Source organism: Hippoglossus hippoglossus, chromosome 12 (assembly GCF_009819705.1).
Source record: "Hippoglossus hippoglossus isolate fHipHip1 chromosome 12, fHipHip1.pri, whole genome shotgun sequence".
In the NCBI taxonomy this organism is placed as follows: Eukaryota; Metazoa; Chordata; class Actinopteri; order Pleuronectiformes; family Pleuronectidae; genus Hippoglossus; species Hippoglossus hippoglossus.
This window is the reverse complement of record NC_047162.1, coordinates 6,137,696-6,151,997: the sequence shown is the minus strand read 5'-3', so window position 1 is coordinate 6,151,997 and position 14,302 is coordinate 6,137,696. Positions and strand designations below refer to the sequence as shown.

The 14,302-nt window shown below is 39.9% G+C and overlaps 1 protein-coding gene across 8 annotated transcripts in view; it reads left to right on the top strand.

Annotated features, from left to right (window-relative positions):
• Positions 1 to 14,302, top strand: part of dab2ipb (DAB2 interacting protein b) — a 167,576-nt gene that overhangs the window by 54,126 nt on the left and 99,148 nt on the right. The gene's annotated exons all lie outside the window — the stretch shown is intronic.

Genomic DNA, 14,302 nt, shown 5'->3' with positions numbered 1-14,302 from the left:
ATTAGCAATCTTCCTGATGTAGTGAGTCTTACACAGGCCCTGCAGGTCAGTCCAGAAATTCCCTGCTGGGAATTTGTATTGAACACAAATCAAAATGATAAACTACTCTATTGGACACTCTGGGGTAGAAGGTCTTGACACAACTGTATAAATCTTGTAGTTGCTTAGTCTTGGTCTGGGGCTGCAGCGGTGGTGATTGATGTCGAAAGATGAAAATAAAAATAAAAGGATAAAGTGATTGTTCAGGGTGAAGATATGCAATATGGTACAGAGCCTTGGCATGGCATGACATGGTTTGATTTGGTAAGGGATGGAGTGGAATGTTATGGTTTGGCCCGGTTATGGTTATGCATGACATGGAATGGTTTTGTTTAGCATTGCATGGTTTAGCATGGAATGAATTGGAAGGGATTTTAAAATCTATCTAAGATCTATCTATCTTTTGAATGCATGTATCATCTGTTAAAAGAGCATTCACCAGAATGTAGTCTTGCATGGATATTGCAGTATATATCATGTGGTTATTGGGAAGTCAAAGCAGAGTTCATTAACATTTTATAGAGAACTTCAAATAAGCCTAAATAAGTTTTAGTATCCATGACACCATGGTTTGAAGTCAGCAGACTTCTTTAACACTGAGTTTGAATGGATTGCGTATGACTTAAGAATGACCAAGTTGGCTGATACCTACTATGTATTTGACGTAATCCTTATGAAGTCATCTGCATTGTTTGTTTCCTCTCCGCTCACGAGGAGCACTGCTATAAAGGCCAGACTCTGTGTTCCTTCATGTGTTCATCCTTGCCGTATATTTACTACTACAATCAGAGAGAGATGGCAGCGGCTGTTCATATGCCATGAGTCTGTGCCTGCAGGTGAGAGTTCAGCTCAATACAACTTGCACAGCAGCTGGTGGATAGAGAAGTTTTTACAGTATCATTCATTGCTGTCCTCAGTATTGCCTGTATCGCTGCCAAAGCTGCAGTCGGGCGTCCTGAGCCTCACTCTGTGGGCCACTTAAATTTCACATGGCCATTTAACAAATCATGTCTATTGTTCATATCACAATGGAGTCTCTGTGGCTGAATGAGACGCAGCGACCCTCGTGTGGGCTGTGACTGAATTCCATGAATTCCTACATAAAGAACATAAAGTATTAATGAATTAAACGGGAAACAATAGCAGGTGTTATCTTTATTTAAATGAGATATCACGGTATTATTCAAGAATTCCACTCCATTAGTGGCATGTTAACATATCCGCTCAGACGTGGGGGTTGTTGTGTCACACATTTGCATTGTTACTGTAGAACCAGAAGAAAGGAAAGTGAGCAATTAAAGGAAAAGAATGAGAAATGCTGGTTCTCACTCACAATTACAAAGAGAGGGGTGATGTTAAAGAGAGTAGCAATAAAAAACTGAGGAATGAAGTAAGAGGAGGATAATTGAAGTGCTGCAGTCTCACTTCTGTAATGACATGTTTCTGTACCTATAAAACCAGCTCCCTGCTTCTGTCTGTCCTCTTATTTTGTTTCCTGCCTGTTGACAGCCTGTCAAACACTGGAAAGAATTCAGACTTAACAAGTCCTATATATACTGTTCTTTATTATATATAGCACATGTTAAGTCCAAATTGGCCTAAATCTAAATGTAGTTATATTTAAGTTTATATTTGACTGAAATAAGCAGACATACCATTCAACGTTAGACCATGGACCGCAAGTCTAAACCCAGCAGAGTCCGACCCAAACCTGACAAGCATTCCGTTTTTGGAATCCGAACCCATCCCGAGCCTGATGTCTTCCCGATTACATGCACGTGGTAGATAGAAATCAAGAAGATAGTAATAGAAGTAGTAGAACTCAACCGGACTGGACCAGGATAGCATTTCAATATTGGCCCCCAAAAATCCATATTGGTCGGGCTCTAATATATATATGTGTGTGTGTGTGTGTGTGTGTGTGTGTGAGTGAGTGAGTGAGTGAGTGAGAGTGTGTGTGTGAGTGAGTCATTTCCCTTTACCATGATTTGTAGTCAGAAAAACAGTCCAAAATAGATAGAACTTGTACACTAAAAAACATGGTGCTCACACTGAAAATATGTTTCCACTACATCATGTATAAACCACACCCCTGTTCCTGTTCAAGATAACAGATGTGTGTTTTTGTTCTGCTTCTATTTTCTGACCGAGCGGCACCATAAGTCCTGTAACAACTGTTTGGATCATTTTCCATATTGAGAAGTTTATGAAAATTCTCCTTAACACAGCGCAACATCTCATTTACTCGTCCATCGCTCTGCCATAGCGTGATGTTTGACCCTGGGATCTAAAAGGGGAGTGGCTATGTAGATTAAATAAGCACAAGATTACCAAAAGGAGATGGACAACGAAAACCTGCAAGAGAGCTTACGCAGTATTATGTGTGTGGTTCTGCATGCGTGAAAACATGTGCACGTCCTCATGCCCCCCTCCCATTGGGATCAATGAAGTTTCAATCTATTTGTATTAGGAAGGGGTGGGGGATGCAGATGTGAGTTTGCGTCCTGCAGTCCGTGGTACTTTCTCGTGTGAGTTGTTTTGCAGGTCCGAGTGTGTTTGCAAATGGGGTCGCTTACTTGTTTGATTTGTTTGCTTATTTGTTTGATCTACACAGGATTTACTAGAACAGATTTCGCTGTGCAAGCATTCACTTCACTGTCAACACCAGAATGTGGGCCATTCACACTGTAATCCCGACATTGTCCCTTTGATGGGCACAGCACATGCGCTCACTACGTGTGTCTGTTTACTGTCTCTCAGTGAGTGTCCGCATGGGAAGAACACAAGAGTAAAGGTACATGTTGGAACAGTTCACCCATAAGTTGATCGGGTATTTTATCATCTACAGGCTTTTGATAATCAACATATGTTGGTTTCGTCTTCTTAAAGATATATTATGTAACAACTCTTAATTAAAATGTCTTAAAAAAACCACTATGTAGGTCATCATCAGCAATGGTGGTGAACAACTCCCATGATACCAGCTCAATTGAATATATTTAGATTTTGTAGTAGAGACTTACAGGTTTGTTTTTCTTTTGCACTTTTTCTTACACTTCACCAAGCGTTGTTTGGAAAATTAATTTTGCACATGAAGAATAATTCAATTTGAAATTTTATTTAATTAAATAGTTAGAAAGAAAGGGAAAAAAAGCACTTGAGACTCTAAGGAGCCACTTCCTGCTCATTGCATTGACGCCATTCAGTTGCTGTCATGCTTTTAAGTATAAGCACTCACTTTGTAACTACAAGCGTTGGTCAGCAATTTAAGTCTATAGGTGTTGACTGCTGTATAATGAGAGCTGTTGCTGTGAGGTAAACAGAAATGGAGTGGGCAGACCTCGAGCTCGTAGGATTCTCCCTGTGGTGTGAGCTCCTCTATTGTGTTTTGTGGCTCTGTGGGGGTCCATGTGATCAGAGGACCACCAGTGGAGGAGGCTGATAAGAGAAGAGGTACACAGCCACAGGAGAGACCTCTGGCTATAAGCTTAACTCCACACAGGCAGCCTGTAAATAAGCATGGTATGAAATAACACTACAGCTGCTATATGAGTGAGCAAAATTAGCAATATTAAAGTAGCAGTTTGGTATCATATTGAGATTGCTTAACAAAACCCACTGCTGCAGTTTATTTTAAGCTATTTTGTTTAAATATTGTTCCTCTCCTGTGTTTATCACTGGCCTGAGGCAGAGATGGTTGTGGAGTGACACAATGACAACACATACACATTTGCAAAAGACAGTTGTCATCTTTTTGCTTTTTATTATATAGTGAATCTCTAATAACAACATTGAAAAGCTCTATTTTAATACAGAAAAAAGTGGGAAGTCAGTTTGTCATGTATCTACCTGCAGAAATTAAGAATGTTGGCCTTTAAAAAAATTTTAAATGGCAAGTGTTACTAAAACGCAATCAGGTGCCTCTCTGCACTTCAGAATTCACTGGATTTGTGTGTATGCTTGTTTTGATATTAAATGTCCAATAATTATTGTCTTCTTACATGTACAGTAGGTGGTTATCGCATGTAGTGCAGGATAAAAGGAAGATGTCACTTTCCAAATTCCCTTTTTTTAAATGATGATTTAAGCTTTCACTTCAATGACCAATTATTGCAGGTCTCGTAGGTTGGTCTGTAGGGAACAACATATACTCACCAATGTGGGGGCTGGCCGTGAGTGTTGCAAGGCGTTGACCTGATGTGAATAGGCATGAGGTGAGATGCCATGGCGACACATTATTTGTGGGAAGGCTAGCAGAGTCCATCAGCGATCCCCATTTGGAATAGAACTAATTGGAAGAGCTCTGATTGTGAACTTAATTTGTTCCTCTTTCAAGGGAAATTACAGCCAATGTTTGAATGAGGGGCTTATCAGAGATTCTGTCAGGATGGCTGTCAGGGTGGCTGTCCACCAGCTGGTGCAGGATGATGACTTATAACAAAGAATTTTGTATTATCTTGCACATCGTTTTGCAGGTTTTTGGAGCAGCCCAGTCTGAGCTCAGACCTTAACTCAATGGAGATGCTTCGGAATCACCTCAAGAGAGCAATGCAAACCAGAAATCCTAGAAATCTGGCTGAATTGAAGCAGCTCTGAGGAACAATGGTTAGAAATCCCTCCTGAACGTTGTGCAGGTCTTAGCCACATCTGCCAGAGGAGCTTGTTCGATGTTTTTCCTGCCAAAAGAGGTGTGAGGAGTTATTAAATCCACTGTTTCCACCAGAGCTGTGAATGCTTATAGGTTTGTTCAACAAGGACAGCATAAGAACATTGTGTTTGTCTGTATTTGTGACTTTGATCAGATAAAGATCAGTTCACATTTTGTTACCATTTAATGCCGAAAATTAGGTCATTCCATTGTGCTTACATACTTTTTCCAGTGTATCTAACTGGTGACAAGCAGTGGACTTGTGTCACTTGTGTTTCTGTGTGCATGGACAGTGCTGTATGTGTTCACATTTCATGAAAATCCAATTTGTGAACAGTAGTTGCTCGCGCATGACAGTGCATGGGCCGTATGACTGTCTGTGCCTTTGTGTCACATTCGATATTAAATTTGAAAACAATATTGCCAGAGGTCTTTTCTGTGCTCCACTCAAGTGGTCACTTCATTAGCGAGATCCCTCTCTCATCTCTTACTCCCTCCCACGCTTCATATTTGTGATCTTCATTCCTTTAATCATGGCAAAAAAAGGAGTTCACCCCCCTCTCCTCCTCCTCATCCTCCTCTATCCTGCGTATCTGTTTGTCTCTGGCCAACAGTGTCACACAGACTCCTCTGTTCTCCGTCTGTCTGTAGTCTTTATAATGAGTTCTGCTCGGGACGAGGCATTCTGCAATTTGGCCTTTACTCTGGGGCCAAGAGGGAGAGGGAGGCTTGTATAAGAGGAGGAAGAAAAGGCGGCACAGATAGAAGGCTCCAGTCTGTCACTATAGCAGCAGGAGCACACAAGTGCAGCCAAAACCTTTGTGTCTGTGAACTTTAATGACAGACTGGAGATATAAAGTAACCCGCGCTGCACATAGAGACACCAGTAATTACCGAACGTACACATTTTGACATGGACGTCCTGTGTCTTACTCAAACAGTCCCTCAATTCCTCGATCCAACTTCAACTCCTGGTTGGATGTGATTCGACTGAAAGGGTTTCCCTTTAGTTTTATAGGAATCATTAAGCTGCTCTAGTTGATAGATAGAATATAATATGGAGCCTCACAGCAAGAAGGTTCTTGGTTTGAATCCCTGTTCAGTTCTCACTTATCTGTGTGGAGTTTGTATGTTCTCCCTGTGTCTGTGTGGGTTTTCTCTGGCTTCCTCCCCCAGTCCAAAGACATGCAGAGTGGGCTTAGGTTAATAGGAGAATCTAAATTGTAGATTAGGTGTGAATGTGAGTGGGTGCAAATGTAAATGGTTGTCCAGGGTGTACCCCACCTCTTGCCCACCCACCCGTGACCCACAAAGGATAATGCAGTATAGCTAATGGATGAGTTTCATATTACATGTCCAAATGAACCTGTTTCTCAACTGCTCAGCTGGTGAATCAAGGCATCTCAGTCTCTTTTATGTCCCCATTCGTTCCACTCTGTCAGACCCCAGAGTAAACCATGTGGACAAGTTTATTATGCCTCTCTTCATTAGCAAGCAGTAGCAGTTTTCTATCCCCCAGCATATAATGCAAGGGATATTGTGATCAGTGCATCCAAAAACGTGTGTCTGTGCAAATTTTGTGTCCAGAGCAGAAGAACATTTGGAAAGTTTTAGTGAAAAAGTGGTGACTTCTGGTATGTTTGGTTTCATTACGTCAAAGATACAGAGCAATGGGTCAGACACCCAACCTGTGGCTGCTGCAGGCTCAAGTGTCTGTATGAGAGGCACCCGCTGTAGCTGTAGACAGACTTTCATTATACTATTAGAATGATTTCAACTTTTGCCTGAAAGATATTAAGACCGCGATCCGCAAATGAAGTGAGCCAAAAAATACTGAGATGATGTTGACCTCTCATATACTATACATGATGGATCAAAAGGTCATCAGTTCCGTTTTGAGTTTTCTCAAAAATGTAAATGCAAAGAATCGTCTGTCTTATAATTATACAACCAGTATTTGTAAGAAATTATTTGTTTTCTTACAAATGGTTCAGTATTGGAAAGTTCAGAAAGTGTCAATGTTTGTATAAATGTTTCAATGGTTTGTTTTTGTCAAACCTCCATTTTATTTTGGAGAAATTGAGGGATGTCTTATTTTGTAAATATTGTGACGGTTCTGTACAAAGCTGGGACTCAGTTGCAAAAGGAAGCACGGGAGACAAAAAATAAAGTACAAAATAAAACTTTACTTTAGTGTGTACTATACACGGGTAGGCAGTCAGAGAAGCAAACAAGTCCATTCAGGGAAAAGGCACAAAATCCAAAATCGGTAATCCAGGCAGAGTCCAAAACCAGGTAAGCAAACACACGGAACTTAACGCTGGAGCACATGAACACACGAAGGAGACAATGACAATCTGGCAGGGGGTGAGGGGAAACACAGGGTATAAATAGGGAAGGCTTAATGACAAACAAGGTACAGGTGTGTGGGGAAACCAACAGGAAGTAGAACTACACACAAGAACCCAGACAACAAAATAAAACAGGAAGTGAATACAAACAGACACAGACTGAACAGATTATTACAAATATCTGTGTTCACTGATGTCATTTAATGAGACAGAGATTATAAACAGGCTCTGTTCTTGGTCTCTCTCTTTAATCCGATCAAATCCGCGAGCTCCTCGAGATGAAACTGAAGAGCAGACGTCTTTTATCTGTTATTAGAGAGCGGCCAGTGATTTCTCTGTCTTTATCTTTGCCCTTTCTCCTTTTTCTCTTGTGGATTAGATCAGATTACAGGATGATTGGACAGAACAAGACATTGTGATAGAGTGGGCGGTCAGCCAGCACAATATATCAAAGTGGACACCAGTCACTGTCAGATCTGCTTATACCTCTGATTTTTTAATTTATCACTGTGTTGCTAATTAACCAAAATGCAGCCGCAACAAGAATTCTGTTTTTCATTAGACAAACAAGTTCATTGGTTGTACAGTTACAGTTAATCTGTGTCTTTTTTTGCTTGTATCAGATTGTGACATGATTCAGTAATTAGAGGTTGTGTTGATCCATTTCCCACAGTGAACTAATTGTGTGGTTTGTTGAAGTCATTTATCAAATTGAGTAAAAAAAGAATTTAGTGCTCTGACTACCAGTTGTACATCACCATGTTGTCCAGGAGGGGTCAGTATTGGTACACATGTCAGCTGCTTCTTGGGTCAGTCCCCAGGATACATTACATGCAAATGTAGACACGTGTCCATGATGATGTAATGATCGAATGACTCGGTCACGGATTAGATTGCACTATCTGCAGTAAATGTAGAGCTGGAACTAATCAATTAGTTGATAATCAGAGAAATATTCTATAGTTATTTGATTAATTGATTATAATTAATGTATTTTTTCATGCAAAAAATGCTCCAGCTCCTTTTCATTAAGAAATCGAATGAGTTTGACAGAAATTGTAATGGCTGTTTCTGATTTGTATAGACCAAACAATTATCTGAGAAAACACAGTGCCAGCACAGCCACCAGGGGCAGTTTGGGGCTCAGTATCTCACCCAAAGTCACTTCAGCGTGTGGAATTTAGGAGACTGGGATCGAACAGCTGACCCTCTGGTTAATGAACGACAGAGAGAGAAAAAAATGGCCGAGTTCGTTGCTTTTTACGCCACTGACTTTATTTTGTATTTTAAAGTTGTCTATTAGAGGGAGAACTATTATCTGCCCAAGGAGATTCAAGGAGCAGCAGCCGTTACTTCAGGCTTCTCCCCCGCTTGTAATCCATACTAATATGTTTTGTCAGTTCAAGACGAGTATTACCCAGACTCCGATTTCTACGGTTGCTTATCACACAGCGTCTGCCCTGTTATTTCTGAGTCTATAGTCTAATCCCAAAGACTCCCTCTGAGGTCGTTTTGCTCCAATATGCAGTATGCAGTATATTTCAGGCACAACATCAGTATGTGCCACTTGATCCCTCCACTATAGAGACGATAGGATGAGCTGTGCTCGGGATCGATACATCTCTCTTTGTGTTTTTGTTTGCTCTGAAAGTGGAATTACTTCCATTTTCCCCTCAGCTGGATACTTCAGCATTTATATAATAAGAAATGTTTCAGGGTTTTAAAAGGTTTGGTGACTTTTCAAGTTTTCGGTATAATTTTCATTCACAGCAATGCGTCTGCTTTTCTCACAGGGGTTCTTGTGGTTTCAAACACTGCTTTTTTTATCGTGAATGTTTGCTTGTACATGCACTTATGTGTGTAATCCATGTTGATGTAGCCTGTGTGAAACCTGAGCAACAAGACAAATGTTTTTTTCTTGTAGTATGAGCCTCAAACGTTTACCAAAATATGGTAAAACAAACAGCAGGTGAAAAATATAAGATTTGTAAAGCACCTTTTTAAAACTGAAATTGTTGGCATGTGTTTATTATTCCTTGTTAAAGGCAGATTTATGCTGTGTTACATTATGAAAAGAGATTTGTCTGTTTCAAACAATTGTAACCGTCACTACCCACTTACTTCCATGAGTCCTTCATGGTTGTTAAGCACAAGAGAGCAGCGCAGATTAGATGGAGTATCTGACAACAACAACAAACACAGTAACAGTGGAGGATGTTGTGATAATGTACCTCTGAAGAAGAGGCAGCTGCTTTTCTTTGTGACCAGGCAAAGTAACATCTTATAGACGCCAGTAGTTTCTTACCAACTTGCAAAGTCTTCAAGTTCATTCTAGAAATTTCTTCCTCGTGTTTGTTGATTTCCACGAGTTCCAGTGGTACTTTCAGAAGATGTGCACAAATATGGATGAAATGAACGCTTAGTATTGACAGAAGGCTCCGTCAGGGTCCACAGCATCTCATCTTGAGCCTAAATTAGCTTAAGGTCTGCACATTGACCTTTTTCAAGTACCAACAAGTTAACCTTGGTTACAAACTATTGACAATTTAAATACATTTGGAAAGTAATGAAGTATCTTTTTCTCTCTAACATTATCTCTATTTCTTCTTTTTTCTTCCATGTGTACCTGACCCTTCCCTCCATTGCTCTCAACAACAGGTAAGACATGAATTACTTTAACTGTGTGTGAGAATCTCAATGTGGTACATAGTTCTCTTCACATCTTCCATCTCTAGGTTTCTTTCTCTGTTAAAGCAAGCGGCAGACATATTCTTTCCATCTTTCATAGATGAATTCTATAGGAGGACCGCAACTAAAATAATAGATGAATAAATAAAGTACTTCATGATGCAAAAATCATAAATGCATAGACAAATAAGTTAATAAATGTAAAAATACATAGTCTGTTCCATTTCTAAACTGTGTATTTTTTTTTTTTAATATGTATTGAAGTATCTTTTATGGCGTTTACTTATCTATTTTATTTATCAAATTGTTAATTTATTTTTTTCATATATCTTTTTAATTTTGCCGGTTTCCGTCCCCCATAGAATCCTCGGTTTCTGGTTCCTACTTAAAACAGGACGTCGGTGCGTAGTTAACCTGCAGACACCATGTTTCTTTCACTATCATTCTTTACTTAATGGCTTCTGCTGATCACTGCAATCACTACAATGTGTTCATCGTGATTAAACTTCTTTCAAGTGCGTCTGTATCCGCCTGCAGAGGTCTGTTGTTTCCAGACCTTCACCACTCTGCTCTCTGATGGTGATGATTTCAATGTGCTGACTGACTGGAAAGTGGACACTTAAATACCTAATGGAAATGCTGAGTATCATAATGTTGAGTATGCAGAGAAACCTGCAAAGCGATATTATCAGTATAACAGCCAATGGAAGTATTAAAGTAGAAAGTAAGATTACACATTATCCCATTAGAGAAAAGGGTCTAACCCACTGGTTTGCTCTAAGGTTACAAGGCATAAATTAATTGGTAATAAAGACTATATATTTATAATTTTAAACACTGTAGTTTTGAGCAATCGTGACTTAAGCTGTAGTAAATTGTGTAGTTGATGAGGACTATTTACAGAAGCAGCTTGACTCACATTTTGTGTTCAAGTGAGTATTTATGACAGCAGTTGGGTGTTTGGACATGGTAAGAAAAGAGATATTACCCGGAGCAACAGTGGGAGTTGTGTATGTGTTTGGACAACAACAGAGGTCTAGGTTCATCAGTTGACCAGGCTTCGGTCTTTTCTTAGAACTATAAAGCGGTTTTCAGAGATGAACATTCTCCAGGTTAGATGTGTTCACAACCAACAACAGGAACATTTCCGTAGCATACAGGAGAGGAGAGATTCCTTGTCTGAGCATACAGGAGGCAGAGCATGACGTTCCCTCCTCTGCGGAAATCAGGGGTTTTTGTTTACGGTGAATCGACACTGGTGTTGGACCTTATTGCCAAAAGCTCTCGTATCTTGTTGTCTTTTGAAGTTCTCATCTTCGTCTGTGTCTTGTTTATGTAGAGCTCCTCTTTTTCATCCCAAGATGTTTGTATTCTTTTAGTTTTTAAAAAAAGTTTTGCTCAAGTCGTTGTGAATATGCCTTTCCTGATATATTCTCGTATTGGCCCTCCCAGACATTTTCTGGACATTTTACTTGGGGTCTGGCAGGAAAACCAGAGTTCTGCCCATATCGGAAAGCAGTTTAAAGCTAGGGTTGGTAATCCTGGAAAAGCTAGCAAGAGCAGGCTACACCAGCTTTTTCTTTATAGGACTTGATTCATTGATTGTATAAGGATTTCAACAAATAAGATAAATAAGTGTTACGATAACGAATTTCCAACCCGACCATTAAGAGAAATATAGAATATCTAAAGTCTTCTCTATCTGATAGCAACACTCATTTATATGGATAATAGCCAAAAGACCAATGAGCTTAGGTTTCTATGGGAAGGCAAACATTACACCTCTCAACAATAGTTTCTCATCTGCCCCTCTTTGGCTTCCTCTTAAGGTGTTGACCTGTGGGTTCTCTACTCCCACACCCTTCAGCCATTTTTAGACAGACATGACCTGCGGGTCAAATCCGAAGGATTGGCTGTGAATCCAGCGGGGGATCCCCTGCTGTGTTCTCACATCGACTTCTGGATTTCTACGGGCAGTATACTAGGAGGTCAGGCTGATAAAGTCTGCAGAAACTGCGGAGCGTCTCACTCGGACATTTGCGTTCACATATGCACCTCCTCTGGATAAAATAGGGAGGAACTGCGGCATTCAGTATGTCTGAAAGCAGCATTAGAGGTAACCACTGATATTCACATTAATACAGTGACTTAAAGCATCTCTTGGTTAACTTTACCTCAGTTTTCTTGACCTTTTATCGGCCTCTCCACCGCACACTGACGTCTGTGTGCGGGGCGGTGGGAGGCCGGCAGCAGCGCACAAACTCTGCACGACTCTGATTCTCTGGTCTGCCTGTCTATAGAGCCTGCAACTCATTGTAGATAACTAGTCCCACTGTGGCTCTTATGCAGGAAAGACGAATCACTTTGCTTTGCAATTAAAAAGGTTGCGTGGCCTCCACACGCGTCTCCTTTGTGTGCGTGAATAACACTCACTGTTACAGCCAAATGAGTTCAGTTGTAACTTAAATTTGTGTGTATTTATGTGACATTACAAGCTTGGTCTTTAAACCTAGACTCACTGCGTATATATCTCTGGTTTTTCCTCGAGAACGTGTCTCCAGGGTGTTTCATGAACTCAGCGGTAGCAGTGTGAAACCGGAGGGCCTTTACATTCCCTCTGCTACCCGGCACGAGCCTCTGACTTGCCCCGGAGTGATATATACCTACTAATGGTTGTCCTGAATACTCTCCGTGGAGCCATGAGAACAGTGGAGCCTATGTTAGAGATTTACAGACATGTACACACACTGCTGCATTCTTTCGTTGGGAGTTTATGGGCTGAGGTAATGACACGACTCCACACAGCGTGTAGTGTTATGGCCCTCACCGCTCTCAGGAGCAACAAGTGGCATCAGGGTGAACAACTGAACAACTACGGAGGAGGAGGAGGAAATGTAATGCAGAGGGAGAGTATGAGAAAGCAGGAGAAGGAGACTTCGATTATAGGTACAATCAATAGACAGGATTTCTGCTGGGACTTAATAACTCTGAAAACAATTTAATAATCTGAATCTAAGGCCATAAATAGTCTTAAATATGTTAAAATGTATTTACTAGGTGTTAATTATGTCAACATTTATTTAAAGCTACTTGCATCACACTTAGATATGTTTGTTTTGTATTCTTATAACAAAATAACAATACAGATTAGCTCACTGGAAAAAAACCTACAAAGACTATGGATAACTGCTGTTTCTGCCTGTAGTTTGAGAGATAATGTGGTACCTTACCTTTAATTATGGGTAAGTGTAAGTCTTTTCTGCATATCTGTTGTTGACTAAATGTAACTCATTATGGTCTTTAAAAAGTCTTAAATTTAACTGTTTGAAACCTGCAGAAAATTAATACAGAGATTAAGATTCTTTATTTGTCATTTGTTGACACTTCTTTGGTGAAATTATTTTGTTAATTTCTTTCTATTCTATCCAATAATCAGCTGTCAATCACAGTTTGGTTAGTTCTGTGGTGTTTGCATTGCATTTTCTCTTCTGCAGATCCATTTCGAGTCTGCCTGCACTGCAGTTTTATCTCTTTTTACCCACAGTGACTATCACTATGCTAGTTCTTCTTCTGTTTTCCAAATAAAACTTTATGACCACCAATGGAAATTCAGTTCATGGTAAAGGGACCGTGTTTATACAGCACTTTACTGCTCTGCCATCACTTGATGTCTCATTTACACACACTATGAAGATTCAGCATCAGTGCCACCCAAAAGTTATTTATCTTCAAAGAAAAAAGAAAATACACACTGTTTTCGCACCAGTTCCGCCAGAAGGAATTACTTCATGAGGAACATTCCAAATGTTTAATCGCAATTTCTGATTATTTTCTCAGCATTAATTCATAAAATCAGAGTCTGTCGCTGTGGCCTTTTTTCTTCTTGTAGTCCTGCTTCAATTTGTTGAGTTTCTCCTGGCACTGTTTCGCAGTACGGCTAATATTAGGTTTGCTCAACTCACTGGAGATCTTTAAATAAACCTTATCTCTTATGGACCACCGTTTCCAATTACCTCTGAGAGCCTGGACTTTGTCGAATGTCAGTATCTAAAATCCTGTAGACGCAGCCACAGGTTTTTTAAACAATAAAATGGAAAAGAAATTCTAATAAAAGAAAAGAAATAAAATGGTACTAAACCAAGAGCACTGCAGGCCCCACTCAAAATGTTCAGGTACTTTCGTAAAAGTACTCCCCTCTTGACCAGGGACGTTTTTGGGATGTGAAAAGATTTCCCCGAACTTAATTAAGACCTTGGTCCCTGCAGTGAAAATGCAAGAAGTTACTGCAAAGGTTCCTAGTTGCTGGGATCAAGATGCAGTTTAAGTGATACAAAATCAACCATCAGTTTTACTTTGGAGTGAAGCCATGTGACAAACAGAAAAACCATATGGAACTGGCTGAATTACTGACAAATTATTTCCTCAGACGAAGTCTTTTTATTATAAAAACTATTCTTATAATATTATGATACATGTTCTATTAATATTTTAGTTAATCTCGACAATGATTACTTTTGAAATAATCCCTTTTCTTCAGGCCCAGTCATACATCACGATTTTAGTCACAGTTGGAAAC